Source organism: Eleutherodactylus coqui, chromosome 2 (assembly GCF_035609145.1).
Source record: "Eleutherodactylus coqui strain aEleCoq1 chromosome 2, aEleCoq1.hap1, whole genome shotgun sequence".
Lineage (NCBI taxonomy): Eukaryota > Metazoa > Chordata > Amphibia > Anura > Eleutherodactylidae > Eleutherodactylus > Eleutherodactylus coqui.
Window position 1 is genome coordinate 192517477 of NC_089838.1, and position 20610 is coordinate 192538086.

Sequence of the window (20610 nt, forward strand, 5' to 3'; positions counted from 1 at the left end):
TGTGTCGCGGTTTGTCAAATCCTTGCGATTTTCTTGCAGATGTGTCAGTTCTCTTTAGTAACATTAGCTTTTCTTTCGCCCTGCTAATCTTCCTAATGTTCCCTTCAATTCCTCTATTAGGTACCATTTCATGTGCTTGAAGTGAGCAACTATATCAGAAATCTCCGAATCTGAGAAATGCGATACCAGAAAATGTTTCCATTTTTTAAAATGGTGTTTTGCCCCTTTTTCCTTATTGCGCTTCACTTCTATTCTTCCTAGCAATATTACATGTATGAGCTGTGCTTCTACCTCCATTACATCTGGCATTGTTCGTTCAAACCAGTGCTTAAAGGGGTTGTCTCGCGGCAGCAAGTGGGGTTATACACTTCTGTATGGCCATATTAATGCACTTTGTAATGTACATCGTGCATTAAATATGAGCCATACAGAAGTTATTCACTTACCTGCTCCGTTGCTGACGTCCCCGTCGCCATGGATCCGTCTAATTCTGATGTCTTCTGGCGTTTTTAGACGCGCTTGCGCAGTCCGTGCTTCTGGCTGGTGAATGGGGCCGCTCGTGCCGGAGAGCTGGTCACCGCGTCGTCCTTGTAGCCCCACCCCGTCACGTGTGCCGATTCCAGCCAATCAGGAGGCTGGAATCGGCAATGGAACGCACAGAGCCCATGGTGCTCCATGGGAGAAGACCCGCGGTGCACCATGGGAGAAAACCGCAGTGCATCCCTGGGAAAGGACCGGCGGCCATCTTAGGGAGAAGATTTTTATAACTCCATATTTCGTCGGATCGGTGAGTAGCAAGTGGTTTAAAAAACGCTTTAAATTGCTATTTTATGCCGGGGGGTGACAGGGGGAATGGGGTAATGTAAAATTTTGATGTTTGCCGCAACACAACCCCTTTAAGTATTGTGCATTTGGCTGCCAAGAGAAAAATATGTAGGAATGGTGATAATGTCTGTTGGTCTGGTGTATCCATTGTCTGTTGTGGTTCAGTGTGAAATAGCATGGATTGTATTTTTATCTTCCATTTATTCAAGCTATGTTGTGCTATCGTTTCACTGAGGAAGAATCTATTATTAAAACCAACTAACTTTATTAGAAAATTTATTAAAAAATTGACAGAACAAAAACATATATAGCGAAAAAAAGGGGAACTACTGGGTATGAAGTATTCCTTCGTTCCTCACACAAAAGAACCATGCAGTGTTGCAGATACTAAACACTAAGTCACTTATAGGACCTATAGTCAGGAGGTTAGATACTGCTCTTCTACTAATTGATCAAGTGTAGTTCAGTGTTCGGGAAGGAAAGTTCCTTTTTGTTACAATCTCGTGAAAGATCCACCATAGCAGGTGGAGGAATTAGATTGCAACAAGAAATTTTTTTTTAGAAAGTCAGATAGATAATGTGTTTGCTGTACACAGCCACCCCAGTGTATAATCCCTGGGTTATCAGCTTAGTTCTCCCCCATAGGATATTAAATATAGAGGGAAATAAAAAGTGAGCATTCGACATCTAGTCCTGTCCCTAGACAGGGACCAATCAGCTGTCATTCAACAGCTGAGAGCTGCCTCTCATTGGTTACAGTGCTCAGCCAATCAGAGGCATCCCATTTAGCAGGAAGGGATTTTAAATCCTCGCCTGCTGAATACTCCTCAGAGCAGTGCAGGAGAAGAACCGGCTTGGACGTGACTGAGCCCCGGCAGCTGCAGAGAGGTGAGTATAGTTTTTTTAAAATTTTTTACACATTTTTAGGATGGTTTTCGAGGAAGGGCTTATATTTTAAGCCCTGCCTCCAAAATCACTGCAGCGCTGTCCAGCAGCCCATTGCTTTCAATGGAGCCAGCTGTATTGCTGACACCATTGAATTCAATGGGAGAACATCTTTCTCCTCTGCCACAGCTGTGACAGCTGAGGCAGAAGATCACGATCTTCTCTATATGTTCTCAATGGGGTTGGCGCTGCTCTCGCATCCAAGGGTTTCACATACACAGAGCACCGGTTTGCCACAAAACGCAGTTACATGCGTTCTGCGAACCGGTGTCCTATAATTTTTGCTGCAGACGTTTTTCCACATGTAAAATTCGCACATGTGACCGCTGCTATTGAAAAGCATTGGTTCTATCTAGTGTGAATTTATTGATGTGCGGAAAAACGCCTGTTACAAACTCCCATGTGACTGAGCCCTAAGGGTTATAATTGTCAATTGTTGGTCTTCTTGGTTATTTGCCTTCTTTTTGCCATTATTATAGCAATGGGCTTTGTTCTGAAAAGCAAAACTGTTCAAATCCCGCCCTGGAGGGTGTTGTAATGCTGCCTAGTGTGCCAACACTGTTATATAGAATCAGAGGGTTTGAAAGTAATCTACAAAAGCTGGGACACCTGTAGGAATAGTTTGCATTCAATTTCAAACCATAATAGCTTTCTCTGCTGCAGAGCAGCTGTCCTTGATGTATTTCTTTAAAAACCCCTTTGGTTAATATCATACATTTAGACTATTGCTGCATTTCAGGTTAAAATTTCATAATATTTTTATGTTTTTAACTTACTTTTGAACCTTTCAACCATTTCACGTTATTCACTGGACTTGAATTGTGTTAATGTCAAAAATAACTGAAAAAGTGCTGAATAGTGCTGCCAGTGAAACTGTGAAGTACATTTTCTACACAATAAATATGAAAATGGTTTTGTGCGCTTTGAAAAACCATATTTTGTATTCTAGGAACTCCTTTTAGACTCTTTGCTTCCAAAAAAAAAGAAAACAATTATCTTATAATAAGCTATTGACAAAGTTTGTCATTGCTTGGACCTCCGATGATCAGATATAATCTGGGGGGAACCTTGTAGCAAGTGTTCCATTTCCATGCAGCTGCACCACTTTCACCACAGAGGAGAATAAGTATTAGGCCTTGGCATGCTAGCATAATTTGGAGCCATGTGCTGTTCCATGGACAACACATGGTCCCACTACAGTCATTGAGGCAATACATATAGATGTTTTTTTACACATGACCATAGGCATGTCCTATTCCCGTCATTTTACAGATGAGATATAGGGCATGCTAAAGCATGTGAATGTGCTGTGTCCTTGTGTGTGTGTGTGTATATATATATATATATATATATATATATATATATATATATATATATATATCAGACAGCACATGGAAGAAAGCTGCAGCCGATTTAACTGAAATCCCATTTTGCTGGGGATTTACCATGAATTTCACCCAATGCACGGCAAAGGGTGAAATTCAAAGAGAAAGTCCTCAGAAAGATTCACATGAGGTAGATAAAAAATCTGTGCTGTATGTCAATATCAATGCAGATTTTTTCTGCAGCGCTTGCATGAGAGGTGTTAAAATCTCATCCATTTAGTTGCTACTGTAATACACTGTATATTTTCTGCCTGCAATTCCAGACAGAAAATCTGCTAAATATTTCCATAGTGTACTCTAGAGATATTGCCTAAGTGTAAACATGTTATTTTAAGTTAGATAAAATGCCAACTCAGTGCCGACTAGCACGGTGTTTAGTATTTTCCCTTCATCTTGCCATGTTACATTCTTTCTTGTGATATCACTAGTAGGAGCAGTTTCAATTTAAGATCAGCTTCTAAGGAGAGAGCTATTTATTTAATCCGGGATGACTGTAGTTGGACTTGATACAGCAAACCACATTTAATGCAAAATGTCACAACAACAGCCAATCTACGCCACATTTATTTGGCCGGAAGATCCAGCTAATCAGTATAATCATTTCATTGGTAAAACACCTATACTACTGAAGTATATCCATTGATTAACTGTCTAGTAGCAGTACAGTGTGGTGTTACATGTTCTGCATTGCTGTTTACCTGTGCCAGGACGAACTGTTCCTTAGGGCTTCTTCAAACGAGCATAAGTGCAAAAATGCAAAAACACATACGACAGCGCAACTTTTTGTGTAGTTAAGATTGCGTTATTGCGTGCGTATTTGCACTGCCAGGGACCATTCACATTGGCTGTGCAGCCTTAATTAGTCCCCGGTGTATTGATTTCCCAGCAAAATTGTGCAGTTCATTGCACAATTGTGCAGGCATAGGGGACTGTATAGACTCCTGTGGTGCCTTTGGGGCACAAATCTGCACCAAAATAAATCGTATTGCGTTTTCTTTTTTGCCTGTGCGAAATGCAAGCGCAAAACGCTCGTGTCAAGAAGCCCTTAGGGTACCAGGTGAGGGCAGCTCCACTTTATTTTTGTGGTACACTATAGGTACTATACAGGACCCTGAAGAAGGTCCTGACCTCAAAATAAAAAGTAAGAAGAAACGCTTTTTCTGACTTTGATATAAGTATTTGTTTTATGTGCATTAATTATCTGCTTATTTTTTTTTAACCTTTGTATTTTCTTCGTATTTTGCTATAAGTATTTGTTTTATGTGCATTAATTATCTGCTTATTTTTTTTTAACCTTCGTATTTTCTTATTTTGGGAAGACATTTTGGGGGCTTTGGAACCCATTACTAGTTTTCCATTAAGTTGTGGTGTTTTGCTATTGGGTTTCACAACTTGCAGTAGCTGCCTCTGATTGGCTCAGCGCAGGGACCAAACAGGGGCAGCTCTCAGTTGTCATCCCTGCGCTGAGCCAATCAGAGGCAGCACTCACTCACCCATTCATGAATTCATGAATGGGTGTGAGTGAGAGCTGCCCCTGATTGGTGAGGCTGTGACCAATCAGAGGCAGCCCATTCAGCAGGCGGGGATTTTAAATCCCCGGCTGCTGAATACTACTCACAGCAGTTCAGGAGAACTGCCGGCCAGACGCGGCTGAACTCCGGCTGCAGCGGAAAGGTGAGTATAATTTTTTTTTTTACACATTTTAGGATTATTTTCAGGTAAGGGCTTTTATTTTTTAAGCCTTTCCCGAAAATTCATCCCGCGCTCGCCGGCAGCCCATTGCTTTCAATGGAGCCGGCTGTATTGCCGGCTCCATTGAATTCAATGGTCAGTGCTCGTTTAATCGAGACGAATACCGCGTGGTGCTCGTCTCGAGTAACGAGCATCTCGAGCACCCTAATACTTGAACGAGCATCAAGCTCGGACGAGTATGCTCGCTCATCTCTAGTTGCAATCATATCATATTTGGGGTGTAGAAATTAGGTATACAATTTTTTTCCCTTCTAAAACAAACAAAGCAACTCATAATCAACTGTACACCAAAACAATGTGCCAATATAGTGCATATGTTTGCCATTGTATTGTATTCTAAATATTCTATGCTGTACAATGAGATGCCTCTGACTCTATACAATGGCACATAAATTCTGCAAGATACAGTGAGAAAAAAATCATAGCACATACGTAAGACATGTTGTATTGTAACAGCATTTTCCAATTCTAGTGGAGTAGTATAGACCTGTAGTGCACTCTCTACACCACCATGCAGGTCCATGCAAGTCAGGGGTGTAACTATAGAGGGTGTAGGGGATGCGGTTGCACCCGGACCCAGGAGCCTTAGGGGGCCCATAAGGCCTCTCTTTTCCATATAGGGAGCTCAGTACTATGAATAAAGCATTATAGTTGGGGGCCCTGTTACAGATTTTGCATTGGGGGCCCAGAAGCTTTAAGTTATGCCTCTGTGCAGCATTGCTTAGGTATGGGTACGGGTACAGATACAGATAGAGGGGGGCGCAGCTCACCATTTGCATCAGGGCCCCTGAGCCTTTAGTTACGCCCCTGATGCAAGTGGAATTAGTGACAATCAATTTTATTAAATGTATTCTACTAACTATGCGTAACTTCGGTTTATGAATTAGTGCAGTGTTGGTGTTCACATACTCTTTTTGTCTAGACGGCATATAGGACTGAATGCAAAATAAGCTTTTTCTTCTCTGTACACTAGATGTACATTTAATCATCTAATTATTAAGCTCTTTGTGCTTACAAGTGTTTCTAGAAACTATGGGAGAATCAATGTGTGCAAAATGATATTCAACTAATGAGAAGAATGTAACCTTTCAGTGCGGTTCCTGGTACCAGCTATAGTTTGTAGTGAAAGTACACTATGTTTGGTATTTCACTGCCCCTGATAAAATGTTTAGGGCTCCTTTCTCAGCCTGCCAAATGCTGCCTTTCTCTCACTCTAAAAATATTACCAAGTAAGTATCAGAAGACAATATACATTGTAGAAGAAAGCTGACGTATAATGACCCAGATAAAACAAAACACCGCTACTTGATTTCTAAGACATTAAGATAATATTCTGGATAGCCAAATGTTGCAGTCAAAGTGGAACTCGGTGATCACTACAGGTCCCATTATATCCAATGTAAAGTGAGTGTAGCATAGAAAGTTCTCCTCAAGAAAATCTAAATATGACAATCAGAAAGGTATAAACTTTTAGTAACTTTGCTGTTTGTTCATTCCATTTTGATTCCCATTCTACTGATAAAATCAACCAGCTGTCATTGTATTGTTACATTGTTATTGCCAAGACCTGACTGGTCCATCAAAAGACCAGAGAGTACATTCCTGGATCAAAGCTTGGGAATGATACCAGGTGTTATGAATTTAGGCTATAGTTTCAGATATAGATTCATAGTTAACAATCACAATATCTCCTATACTATATGCAGGATCTGGTCTACATCTTTTATTAGTGACTTATCCGCCTACTGGATTGTACTTTTGTTCTCTAGATGACCATGCATGGTACAGAATTGATGGGTGATAGCAACAGTATCCAGACCTGAAATCAGCAACTACTGAACATGTGGTGCACCAAAGAATGAGACTAAGGCTGGGCTCACAGGAATGTGCCAGATTCTGTGCGGACATCCACAGCGGAACACCAGCGGATGATTGTGGAAATTAATTGCGTATGTGTGCGGTTTACCGTGCAGATGTAGACATATGGGCAGTGTATCATTTGTGCGGAAGAAAGATCGCAAACAGGGAATGACATCAGAAAGTAGCCCAATCTTGCTCAGGCGACTCTCCCTTTCAATTCCTGCTTTCTTTATTTCATTTCTATTTGATGTCCTAGCAACTTGCGAGCGAATCCTCGCCTATATGCAATGTTAATTAAGTATGCACTGGGGATTGAATGCATCCATAGATATCAATGGAGCCCATATGCGCAGAATCCGCTGTAAAATGCTGCAATCTTTCTTCCACTCGCATAATACGCAATTCCTACTCACAAGTGTAAGAGAAACTTTGAAACTCCATGCCTTTCAATGCCAGTGTATTACAACGTATCGTCTGTGCAGCGGCAATCGTGGAATCCGCAATTCAAATCTGGTCATGTGAGGCTGGACTTAATAAAGCTAAGCCAGCTCAAAATCAGTGGTTGGTGGTTCAGCTTTAGAAACACACAAAAGGGTGCTAGTAGCTAAATACAGGTGCTAGATTGCATTTTAAAAAAGACAGCCTTTGATTTTATTGGTGAGGCATCCTGACCTGCATAAGCAACACTGGACCTTGGTCAGTCAAAGTGTTTAACACTGCTTAGAACTACAAATAGTAAACAGAGGCTTCAACTTTACAGTTTTCTGTAGGAATACAGTAGTGCCAAAAGTCTGTCCTTAGAAGATGGAACTTTGAAGTCACCAACTATTTAAAAAAAAATCTAAGCTCAATAGCGCACTAAAGAGGTAAGACGAAGCGGCGCTTCATAGATCAATATGTTTAAGGAAAAGATGGGTGATACACGCAAAAAGGTTCTGCTCACCTTTTACATGGGATGACTGTCAGGCACTTCAGTGCTTAACAGCTGTCCCGGCTATGATGTCTCCTGTGCTTTTACACAGGAACGATCATCGCTCACTAACTGGAGGCTGAGCAAGCTGGAGATCATTCCAGCCCGCTCGTCTCCATTCACAGTAAGCAGACCATTGTTCATAGCTGAACAGCCTGTTTACATGGAATGATGATTTTTTGGTCTGCATGAAAGATTCGATCAGCAATTTATCACTTATCAGTCTTTCACTGCATGCATTCACACAGCACAATTATTCCGCAAATTGCTTGATCTAACGAGCCTTGTAAAAATGGCTTAAGCACTAAAGAAAGTCAGTAGCTGCACCATTTTCCCCTTTCCCAGTCTATTATTTCATAGGATGATAGTGGATCAGGTTTAGTGAGTAAGTAATGGGGTCTTCCTGGGTGCTGCTTCTCCAAAATAATGTGAATAATTTGGTGAATAAGGGTTGCCTCACGAAAAATATTGTTTATAGTTAAATCCAAACCGTTATTACAAATATTTTTTGTTTTTATATTCATTAAAGCATTTTTTTTATCCAATTCAGGACTAATATTAGAATAGCGCCACCTCCTGTTTCTATTCTGTGTCCTGCTCAGTAAATGGGGTGTGTCTTTTTAAATAATGTCCAATCAACTGTATTCACCACAGGTGGACTCTAATTAAGATGTAGAAACATCTCAAGATAATGAAGAGAAATGGTAGTACCGCAAGGTATGATGTGTGATTGTTCTCAGTGAGAGAAACCAAGTAATCCTGTGGATATGATACCTTTTAATGGCTAACAAAAATACATGATATTACATCACGTTTTTGGGTCTTCTACCTATCCTTCATGCTAGGATCGATAGAAGACCCGAAAACTTGCTGAATCAATGGAATACCCGTAAGCTTGCTGGATCGATTGAAGACCTGAAAGCTTGCTATAACATCATGTATTTTTGTTAGCCGTTAAAAGGTATCACATCTACAATATTACTTGGTTTCTCTCACTAATAACAATAACACTTTGCTCGACTGGCTAACATGGTGCCAAACTTTTTTTTTGCTTTTACCTAAACAAGGTCTGAATACTTACGTCAATGCAAAATGTTAGTTTTTAATTTTTACAAAATTTACCAAGATTTCCAACATTCTGTATTCACTTTGTCATTATGGGGTATGGATTGCAGATTAAGGGCGCCCACCCACTGGCGATTTTTTTTTCTTTGCGTTTTTCCTGCAGAGCAATTAGAATTGAATGTACTCCTGTCCACTGGCGTTTTGCGTTGCGTTGTGTTTTTTAACATAGGAACTGTCAGTTGCATATGTGTCCTTATTTTTCTCCTAAGGCACCCATGAAAGTCAATGGAAATTAATGGAATTTCACGCACGAAAATCGCAAACGCCAGTGGGTGGGCGCCCTTATGAGGAAAAACTTTTTTCAATTTGCAAAATTCTACAACATAACAAAAAGCAATATAAAGCAACGCTGTACATAGAAATGCACTTCTTACTCCATAGACATAAAACTTTGGACATGGACCTAGATTTCCCTATTCACCTGGGAGAATAATTTGTACAGTTTTATTATGTTGTGTTTCCCCCCTTTCAAGATTTTTAAATATACATATATCTTTACGAAGTCCCCGATAGAAAACTACTGTCTTTCAGGAAATGAGAATCATGTGCCTGCTGAGTTGTCAGCAGAATTAAAAGAATGAGTCAGCTGTGAAGTAGTTAACATAACATGCTGTAAGCATAATGTGAACATTTCTAGGACAGATGTGTCATGTCCTCCTCAGGTGGTGGGCAGAGATCATCAGTTTCATTGTTTTTTTAGATTGGTTGCTGTAGTAGAACGAAAACACTGATTTAGGGAGGTATAGGACATTGTTGTTTTAAAAACTTAATTAAATCTTATATTGTCAGTGTTGGTCCATGGATTTTCCCATCAGTTTGTGCAATATTGGGTTCTATAAATAAAATATGCAAAATTTCACCCACAAGAGGGTTTTGATTCCACTTAAAGCGTATCTAACTATTCCGATGACTTGTCAGAATAAGCTGCCATGTATGCATGAGGAGTAAGATTATTTCTGGGCACTAAATGAATGGTATCTTGAATTTTTCACCTCTGCAGGCTCTATCTTTAAGGCCGCCTGCACACGGCCGGATTTGCATTGCGGAATACGAAGTGGGCGTTGGCCTTCAGATTCTGCAGCAAATACCTGCCATAGTACGCTATGGAAAAATAGTTTTCCCTGCCCACAAGCGTAAATCAATTGCGATTTTCAGCTCGCGAGGGAAAATTCGCAACATGCTCTATTCCACGCGGATGGCTTCCATTGAAGTCAATGGAAGCTGTCTGACCCACAGCCTTTCTGCAATCATCACTGCGGAAAGGTCACGGAATCTTCGTCATCATCTAGCAACAGCGTGGCATTATCTGTACTGTGCATGTGTGTTGGCGCAGCAGCTGGCATATCTGCAGTACTGAAAAAAGAATTTGGACATGTACACGGGGGTCACCGGCCGGGCACCGAGTGGGATTCCGCTGCAGGATCCTGCATGTGGAATCTGACCCGGTCGTGTGCAGGTGGCCTAACTTTCAGCTTTTTCTGAGCTGCTGGGAGCTGACAAGCTGTTATGATGACTCCCATACATTGCACATAAAGAAAGCAGCAGCTTTTGCTCCCTGTCTAAGGAAACATACCCAGAAATAACAGCATCATGGAGGGCAGTGTAGACAAGTACTAAGCAATGTTGCGATGATTTCAGTAGCCGTGGGACAATAAATAAAACCCTATTGATTCCAGCAGCACATCTGTGTGAATTTCTGCTTCTGTCTCCCTCCTTCTCCTTCCCCCTCTTCTCTCCATAGACTTCTATGAGCAACATGAATCTCTCCTGCACTTCCTGTGCTCCATCTCTAGATGATGACTTTGGCTAACAGGCAGTCAGCAGCAAATTAGAAGGAAATGATATCCTTAGTGGCCAACACTTAAGAGTGATTTTTTTTTCAACACAAAAACCTTATTTTAGGTAAATTAAGTGATTTTTCACTTTGCTAGTTACTACATTGGCTATCACATGAGTAAAGGTTTGTTGTGAAGCGATAATTCCATGATTATTCATGTACTGCAGATTACTGAATCTAAAGGCCATTTTGTAGAATATTCACATATTTGCAATATTAATGATCAAATAGCAAGATCAGATTTAAAAATCCTATGTTTTGTGCAGTAATATCACAGCCTGATAACTCACACATATTCTTAACCTGCAGTTATCACCAAGAATGCAACTTTTAGAATTACCCTTTGCTCTGGCTGGAGCGCACTCTTCCCACTGCAATGTACCATAACTGCTTGAATACAAAAGTTAACTCTTTCTAGGCAAGAAATGGAGTTGTATAACAGATTTCACTGTTTTCATTGTCATTTCTACATGCTGTGACCAAAATCTCACATCCTTCCAAGTATGGACTTCTATATGAAGCCCTTCATTCTGCCTTTACAATTACCTGCAAACGTTCTCTATCTATCCACACCCAAACATCCTGTTTTTGGAATACTCATTTTTTGGCACTCTTGGAGTGTCCATTAGCCAGAATGATTGAGCATGAGCTCCACTTGATCACCTTCTCTGCCTCTTGAACATTTACAAACGGCAGCAGCTATATTCTTCCCCAAATGATTACTTAATGGACACTTCACTAAAGTCTTTTAATCCACTAATTTGGAATTTCACTTAATCGGAATCCCTGCTGAAATGTCAAATGACTAGCTAATGGACACTTTCCTGGAGCCTTTTAATCTATTAGTCTGGAGTCCCAAACTCCAGTTGTAGAAATGTGGCAATCGGGTAGCCCTTAGACTAAATAAACACAAAACTGCCAATATGAGACAGAAACCTTCAACACAATTTACATCTATCCAGCACAGATCAATCTCACAACATGTTACATTCATTTGTACAGGTTATTCACGTGACTCCTCTACGGTTACAAGCAAGTGAAATTATTCAATCTCGACCATAGGCTCTATTTCTAATGAACCAGATTCACCAGACAACAGAGATTTCTCCCTATTCTACCACTCTGTCTGTCAGGGCACATACGGTTACTGAGATTAGCTACTAGATTTTAGCTCAAGTCTAGTTATCTCTGTATTGTAGCTTAGGGAGAGGAACAGCTTGGCATTTGAAGGTCATAAATTCTTTGTTCTGTGCATCATCTGAAAACAGATGGGGTGTTATAAACACAAACAACTCTACAAGAATCTCTTACTGTCTCTACCTTAATAGAACATATACAGTCAGAAAAACATAAACAAGTTATTCAATACATGCAGGAGAGAGATCAATTAAACAGACTGTGAATCTGTGACTTGCACCATGACAGAAGCTAAAGCAATAGTAAATAGTTACCTACTGTGGCTTTTAATTCACTGGTGCTTAGCATACATCCATTCACTGGATTTCTCAGTCTTCTGACATTCTCCACAAAAAAAACTGTTGGACTATTTCTTCAAATTTAGAATTGGCAATAAGGCTAACAGAATCTGAGTTTTCTTATGTGTCCAAATGAATTAACAATGATCATCCAAACAGAACCTCAATGCAGATGTGAACAAGCCCTTAAACAGATGCCGCTAGTCCTTTCTGGGTTAAGTCACAAAACTGCAACTGGACAACAGGAACGTTTTTGCACTAGTTGCCCAGATGATCTTTTGCACTAGATGATCATTCATTTCCAATCTAAGGTCCAAAGATTAGAAAAAAAGATTTCCTCCGCGCTCTTGCTGTGCATCTTTTGTCCAAAAAGAATCAACTGTCATACCAGACAGTCTTTTTCACAGGATAAATTTATTCAAATTTTCCAAACAAGTAAAACAATCTTGTATCAGTAAATTCCAAACAAGAAAACATCTCTTGCAGCGGTAAAAATGAAACGCGTTTCGGTGTTTTAAAACGCCCTTTTCAAGCATAATATACATGTAAAAAATCTCCCTTATATAGTGTTCTTACCTTATGGGGTTAGAGGTCCAGGGCGGCAAAGCTTCCATTCATAAAACATATGACGAGAAATGTTTTGGATTTTTAGAATGAATACGCTGTGTCCTTTTGGTCTCAATGAGGTTTTAGAAAAAATATGATATATCATTTTAATATGAAAAGAAGTACACATGTTATAATTATAGTTAAAACTTTATAAGTGTAACTCCATATATATATACATATATTCTGCTAGGTTATGTTTTATGAATGGAAGCTTTGCTGCATTTTATATGTTCTCGCTATAAGCTTTATAAGTATTATAATTATATTGAAATTATATATATATATACATATATATATATATATATATATATATACATATATATATATATATTTCATGTAAGATTAGTTTTAAGTAGTATATTTTAATTATCATTTATTAATTTGAGAGTATATTGTTATCACAACATAGTAGGTATAATGTGCAAGAATTTGTGATTAAGTCCTTCCTTGCGGGAATGGAGGTCCAGTACGCATGCGCTAACAGAGAGATGTGCAGTTGGCGTAACCTCTAATATAGATACGTATGGTGCGTCCAGCTTGACGTACGCATGCGCTATAGAACCACCATCTATCAGGTCATGAGACGCTCGTGGATTACATCAGAGCGACGCTGGCCAGCGCTCTACGCCACCAGGCACCATTGACGTAACCTCCAATATAGATATGTATAGTGCGTCCAGCTTGACGTACGCATGCGCTATAGAAGCATCATCCATCGGGCCATGAGACGCTCGTGGATTGCGTCAGAGCGACACTGGTCGGCGTTCCACGCCACCAGCCCTGGACCTCTAACCCCATAAGGTAAGTACACTATATAAGGGAGATTTTTTACATGTATATTATGCTTGAAAATGGCGTTTTAAAACGCTGAAACGCGTTTCATTTTTACGGCTGCAAGAGATTTTTTCTTGTTTGCAATTTACTGATACAAGATTGTTTTACTTGTTTGGAAAATTTGAATAAATTTATCCTGTGAAAAAGACTGTCTGGTATGACAGTTGATTCTTTTTGGGCAAAAGATCCACAGCAAGAGCGCGGAGGAAATCTTTTTCTCTAATCTTTGGACTTTGGCTATTAACCCATTGGAGTATTTCCTCTTTTTGGGGGTCTTTTTCTTCCTGCTGCCCTCCTTCAATCCGAAGGATATCTGAGTATCTTCATTTATTACAAGCAAACCAGGACCACAGGTGCAAGCGGGGTGTCCCTGTATTGCCACGGGAACCCCGCTATGCACCAGGTGAGTTAACCCATGGCTGAGTACTGTGTGGTGGCGCGGATCGTTATATTGTATCCATTTCCAATCTAAAGGAGACCCTGCGCAGGCCTACCTATTTTGAAACAAAAATTTAATTAAAATTTGCAAAAAAAATCTGTTCTAACAATGTTCCATATGAAATTGAAGGCATTCACAGGTATAGTAGAGGACTTATTAAGCTCTCTGGCATCCCATAAATATCAGAGCTATAATATGGCTAATTGCATGAATACTGAGACTGTATAAGCAATTTTTTGTGTGGATGTATAGTACTGTACACGGGAACTGCGTTTGCCTCTCATTCACAAAATTCATACAAATATACTTGAACACAGACCACAAAGAATTCCTGTAAAGTCAACTATTTACAGAATCACCTCTTTTGCCATAGGAGTGCTTATAGATATACGGCATGCTATGGATTATATGTAAAGAAGGGTATCTTTATCCATGTCTAACGGTTAAGCGTGTTGCTTATTCTGCAATATTTAGAAGAAAATATTGTTGAATTCTCAAGTCTGTTTAAATACAATTTGTTTAAACACAGTTGGAGCATCACATATATTTTCAGTTATTACTGTGTTTCCCCCAAAATAGGACCCTGTTTTATATTAAAAGAGGCACTAGGTCTTATTTTCAGGGGATATCTTATACTTACCTAGCAGGCTCAATACAGGTCCCTCCCGCTGCTCTCCGGGGCTCCAATGTTCTTCTTGCCTAAGCCGCCCACAGAAGATCACTTTCTGGCTACGAGATTCATAAATCCCACCTCCAGAAAGCGATGGCTCTGATTTGTTCTTCAACCGTTGCTCAGCCAATCAATGCCGTGCTCAAGAACCAATCACAGCCATCGCATTGTGGAGACAGGATTTATGAATTGGTTGTGCCACGGCATTGATTGGCCAATTCATAAATCTTGTCTCCACAACGTGATGGCTGCCATTGGTTCTTTAATAGAGATGAGCGAACGTACTCGGTAAGGGCGATTTCGCAATCGAGCACCGCGATTTTCGAGTACTTCACTACTCGGGTGAAAAGTACTCGGGTGCGCTGTGGGGCAGGGGGTTGCAGAGGGGAGTGGGGGGTAGCAGCAGGGAACAGGTGGGAGCTCTCTCTCTCTCCCTTTCCCCCCCACTCCCCTCTGCAACCCCCCGCTCACCCACAGCGCCCCCGAGTACTTTTCACCCGAGTAGTGAAGAACTCGAAAATCGCGGTGCTCGATTGCGAAATCGGCCTTACCGAGTACGTTCGCTCATCTCTATTCTTTAACCATTGCTCTGCCAATCAATGCAGTACTTGATGAACCAAAAACAGCCATTGCTTCCTGGAGGTAGAATTTATGAATCCCGTAACCAGGAAGGAATTTCCTGTGGGCAGCTGAGGACTGAAAGAAGCGTGTCGGAGCATCGGAGAGCAGCAGAAGAAACCTGGATCAAGCCTTGTAGGTGATGTATTTTTTTTATTTATATGTACTGCAGCTAGGGCTTATTTCCAGCATAGGGCTTATATTTCAAGCCTCTCCAAAACTTCTGAAAAATCATGGTAGTGTTTATTTTCAGGGTAGGTCTTATTTTCAGGGAAACAAGGTAATGTAAAGTTTTTATGACAATGTGCCATCAATTAAATAATATTTTTTTCCTTTAAAAATTGTACAACTCAATATAACATTGTTTTCCTAAAGGTGTTGCCTTTTATTACACTATATGGAAACCCTAGTGGTGCTTTTATACAAGATGACCTGTTGAGTGCAGATGCCTGGCAGGTCGTCTCAGCGACGATTGCTCCTGTACCTTTACATAGTTGTCTGCTTCCTGCAGAAATTAGCTCATTGCACAAGCACACTGCTCAAAAGAACAGCTAATTGGCGGGCATCCCAGGCCGCAAACCCCTATAGATCCACTATTAATAGTCTCTCTTAAGGATATGCCATTTAACCATTTTACTAGCATAGATCCCCACAGAGATTTTTTTCTTTGTCACCAGTAAAGGATTTTTTTTGCTGGGGGGGAGTGCCATTACATTGGTTGCCTCATGCAGTAGAAGGTTTAGAATGGCTACATGCACCACTGGTACATCGTATAGCTATTGAATAAAGAATTTCTAAGGAAGCCTTAAAACTTGCGCAAAGGCTCATGACCATGGTTTCACCGTGTATTATGCATGGATTGCATGACCGTGTGATACACGGTGAATGGAGTTATTGAAAGGCAATGGACTTTCATTGATCTATGCACATGAGCGTGTAGACAATGCGTTAAATACACATGAGAAATAGATTGCAGCATGCTCTATTTCTCCGCATACCACACAGCATGAGCCCTATACATTTATATAGGCGACGCAAGAAACGCTGTCCTTACATAATACATTGCATTTTCATACGCATCCCTGCTCTGAAACAGAATAGGGAATTAAAAAAAAAAAGTCATGCTGTACATGTCCATGTATGCGTGTGATATGCTGGTATGCGCAGTGCTCACACAGCAATACATGGCCGATGTATACAATTGGTAAAACCCTGTGGGGAGACCCACAGCCTTTTAACGCATGGACATGAACCCTAAGGCTGTATTCACAAGGGCGAGTGTGATGTAGGTCAGTGAAAATCTGACCTACGTCACACTCGTTTACGAGCAATTTTTCTGCAATTTAACGCTATGTACGTTGTGTTTTGTTCTGTTTTAGGACTTACAGTGATTTTTCAAACTCAGACCCTCGGTTAGAGTGAAAAATTACTCATGTGTATTGACCCAATGAACTTAATGGGTTCTTCTCACGTGTTAGTTCTGTTCATATCGCAGTCAGACAGAACTCGTCCGTGAAAATCAGTTCTGTGAATACAGCCTAAGGCTACCTACACATGGCCAAGCGCAATTTACCTGCCGATGTGAGGCTATTTTCAGGCAAAAACGCCTCGCATGTCATCTGTGAAACTCCGATCTTCTCATGCAAGTTTCACGTGTGATAGAGAATCAGAAGCGTTTCCCATTGATTTTAGTGAGAAACCTCTCATCGCACTCACACGCACATCGCACAGCACGTAAGAGCCACGCGAGGCAGTAAAGGTCCCATTGAAGTCATTGGGTTATACATTCCAGGGAACACAAAAAGATAGAGCTTGCAACTATTTTGTCCTGCACCATGATACAGTGCTGGAAAACATCTCTCATGTACATGACTCCATTGAAAAGAATGGGGTTCATATTTGTGCGTTTCACAATGCTCAAATCTCGCACAAGTTTTCTTGGCTGTGTAAAAGCAGTCTAAGGCTCAATTCACACATGATGCATCGCTTTGGTCTAGTTCATATGTGCTTTTCGTCATTGCCCTGAATGTTGACAAAAGTGACGCTTCCTCTTTTTCATATTTTAGCAACTTTGTAAACATATTTTACCAACAGAATAATAAAATCATTCCTCTATGGTAACTTCATGCTACGTTTGTTTATGCAGGGTACTCTAACAGAATATTCTTGAGAATACCTGGATGCAGGTTTATTTTTCAGTTCGTTAGCTTGCTATGAAATAAATATTAGACATTTCTTGTTTCTTATAACTGAGAATGGTTTATCTAAAGCCAAACAAACTTGGAGCATATTGGAGGTCTCTCATGCTCCCTGGTGACAAAGCTTTTCTTTTGTTGTTCATCCAGTTAACAAAAAGAGTTGGGGTATAGAGGGGAGAAGGCGCATTTCTTGACTCATTAGGCTTCTTCCAGTACTATAAATAAATAAAGACGAATATCTAATTGGAACTCTTCTTTGTAGAGAACATAAGAACAAACCCAGGCTGAATGACCCCTCACACAGCAGGACACCTAGAGTATCTGACTTGTATTTCCCCTGTGCTGGAAATTAGATAATGCAAATATTCTGGCTGAATTGATTAGTTTTCTAACTAATTCTAATTGTCATTTGTGAAATGTGTTGTATACATTTGCCGGAATCAGCTTTTAGCTACAACGCTTAATTGGGATTTCCTAGGTCAAAGTTCAGTTAATGTTATCATTCTTTTTATTGCTTATGATTGTTATAGTTTTAAAACATTATATATTTAACCAAGTCAATAAGACCATGTGAAGCTTGCTTCACATTTAACTATTTGTACTTCAATCCTTAAACCTCCGCACAGATCTTACCACATCACACTATTTCTTATTGCAGATTTTCAGTCTAAAATCCACTCTGATAATCTGCAACAAACATGCCAAGAGTAAGTGTGGTGTAATATTAAAGGAGTTTTCTGAGGGTTTTTTTTGTTAAATGTTGGCTATGACTACAGTCTGTAAAAAGCCTGTATTCTAATGTATCCACATAGCCAGCATCGTAGTAAATTAAAAAAAAAACCCAGAAAACCCCTTTAAGTTCAGATCAGAGAGCAACTCAGATCCACTGCCCTCCCAATCCTCAATGCTAATTAATCTCTTGATGCAAAGTAAGGCCAAGGCTACAGTTAGGCGGTCACAATACAGCAGTCATATACACTCTTTGTCAAAAAAATCAAACACCAAGAAGGAGTTGTCGTTTTGCTGCAAAACATGGCATGCAATTACATCTCAGGCAGATATGCAAATGTGTAGAGTTGTCGCATGATGAGTTGAATGGTCTTGCCACTTGAGTCCCTAAAAGTGGTTCCCCCCTGGCCTATAAAAATGTTCTCATAGTGGGCCTCTTTTTCCACTTGTGTAGAGCTTATTGACCACTGGACGCCTCTACAGCACAAGTAAAGAGATTTTGCCCAATGAACAGAGTTTGAGAAGAGATGCATTATTGGAATAAGAAAACCTGATTGGTCATATCAACGAATTGCCATCCACCTGTGCCGTTCTGATGAGACTGTTAGGAGGTGGATGTGTGAGGGCACGCACACAAGGCAACCGGGCTCAATATGCCCTTTACAGACCACTAGAAGAGAGGATTGTCGGATCAACCAAAAAGAACAAGGAGCTCCAACTGTTTCATTGTCCACCATGCAGAGACAGCTAGCACCATTGTTACAGGTCTCTGTGTCTGTCAGAACCGTTTCCACGTGCTTCACTGAAAGGCATTTATTCTCACAGCATCCATTGCATGTACTGCCTTTGACACCCACTATTGTCTATATTTGCAGCGGTGTTGTGAATGATGAAACTGGAGTGTTATGGAGTAGAGCTGGGTACTCTTCAGCTACAAATCCAGATTTATTTTGGGCACTGCTGATGTCCGTGTCTGGAGACCTCGGGGTGAGCTCCGCAATCTTGGCTTTTCTGTGGAGTGGCACATTGCCCCCACTGCTGGTGTGATGGTCTAGGGGGCCATCGTATATGACAGTTGGTCACCCCTAGTAGTAGTATGAGGGGCAATGACAGCTCAGCGATTTGTTCAGGACATCCTGCAGCTACATGTGTTCCTCTCATGGCTTCCAAGAGGTATTTTCCAGCAGGATAATGCTCGGCCGCACACAGCAAGGATGTCACAGGAATGTCTCCACAACATTGCCACACTTCTGTAGTCTGCCTGGTTGCCAGATTTATCACTAATTGAACATGTTTGGGACCATCTGGGACCTCAGCTTCCACAGCCTAAGAGATTTCATGATCTAGGTACAGGCTCAGTTACAGCAAATGTGGAGAGATACATAAGCTGTATGCCTCCATGCCCGCCCGTTTCACATCTTATATCCAAGCTAGAGGCGGTACAACAGAATACTAGAGCCTCCATGCCCGCTTGTATCACATCTTGTATCCAAGCTAGAGGCAGTACAACAGGGTACTAGAGCCTCCATGCCTGCCTGTATCACATCTTGTATCCAAGCTAGAAGCAGCCCAACAAAGCAGTAGAGCCTCCATGGATGCTCGTATCACATCTTCTATCCAAGCTGGAGGTGGTACAACAGGGGAGCCTAGAGCCTCCCTTCAAGGGTTCAGTTTTCTGCAATAAATTATCCTTTTGCACTGATATTGTAATCACGTACTTGTATCAATATTACAAACAAACAAGAAAATGTTGCATTCAATTCTGACAACTCCTACTAGGTGCATGATTTTTTTATTTATTTTTTTTGACAATGAGTGAATTTAGTGTTAACATCTCCATAACCACAGTCATATTCCCTACTATCTGTACTCTACTTCTGGCTTGTCTACCAAATATGCTTTAGCACAAAGTACAGATGTATCAAGTTTGTGCTGTAATGAGCTGTTATGGTTCTTATAGTTATGTAATTTGAATTGTATATGGGCGACTTCTACTGGCCATCATACATTAATGCAGTTTGGGTATTTCTCTATAGAATGTTGTATGTGACTTCCAAGTTTCTGTAGAGAGGAGATCTGGAAGACTTGAGATCATAGAGAGCTGCAAGCTGGAGAGCAATTCCAGTGATACTGAGCCTTAAGAGAAACTGCATTGCCGGGAGAGAGAGCTTCCAAAGGAGTGAGGAGTTGGACTGTGGAGCTGAGGAAAACGTGTCCTGGAGAATCTGTGCCTGTTAGAGAGGCACAGTGGTACAAGAAAGGAGGCAGGCTGTGTTTCAGAATTGCAGCTCCATAACGCACCAGAACTGACATTGAGAGAACAAAGCTGTAAGGACTAC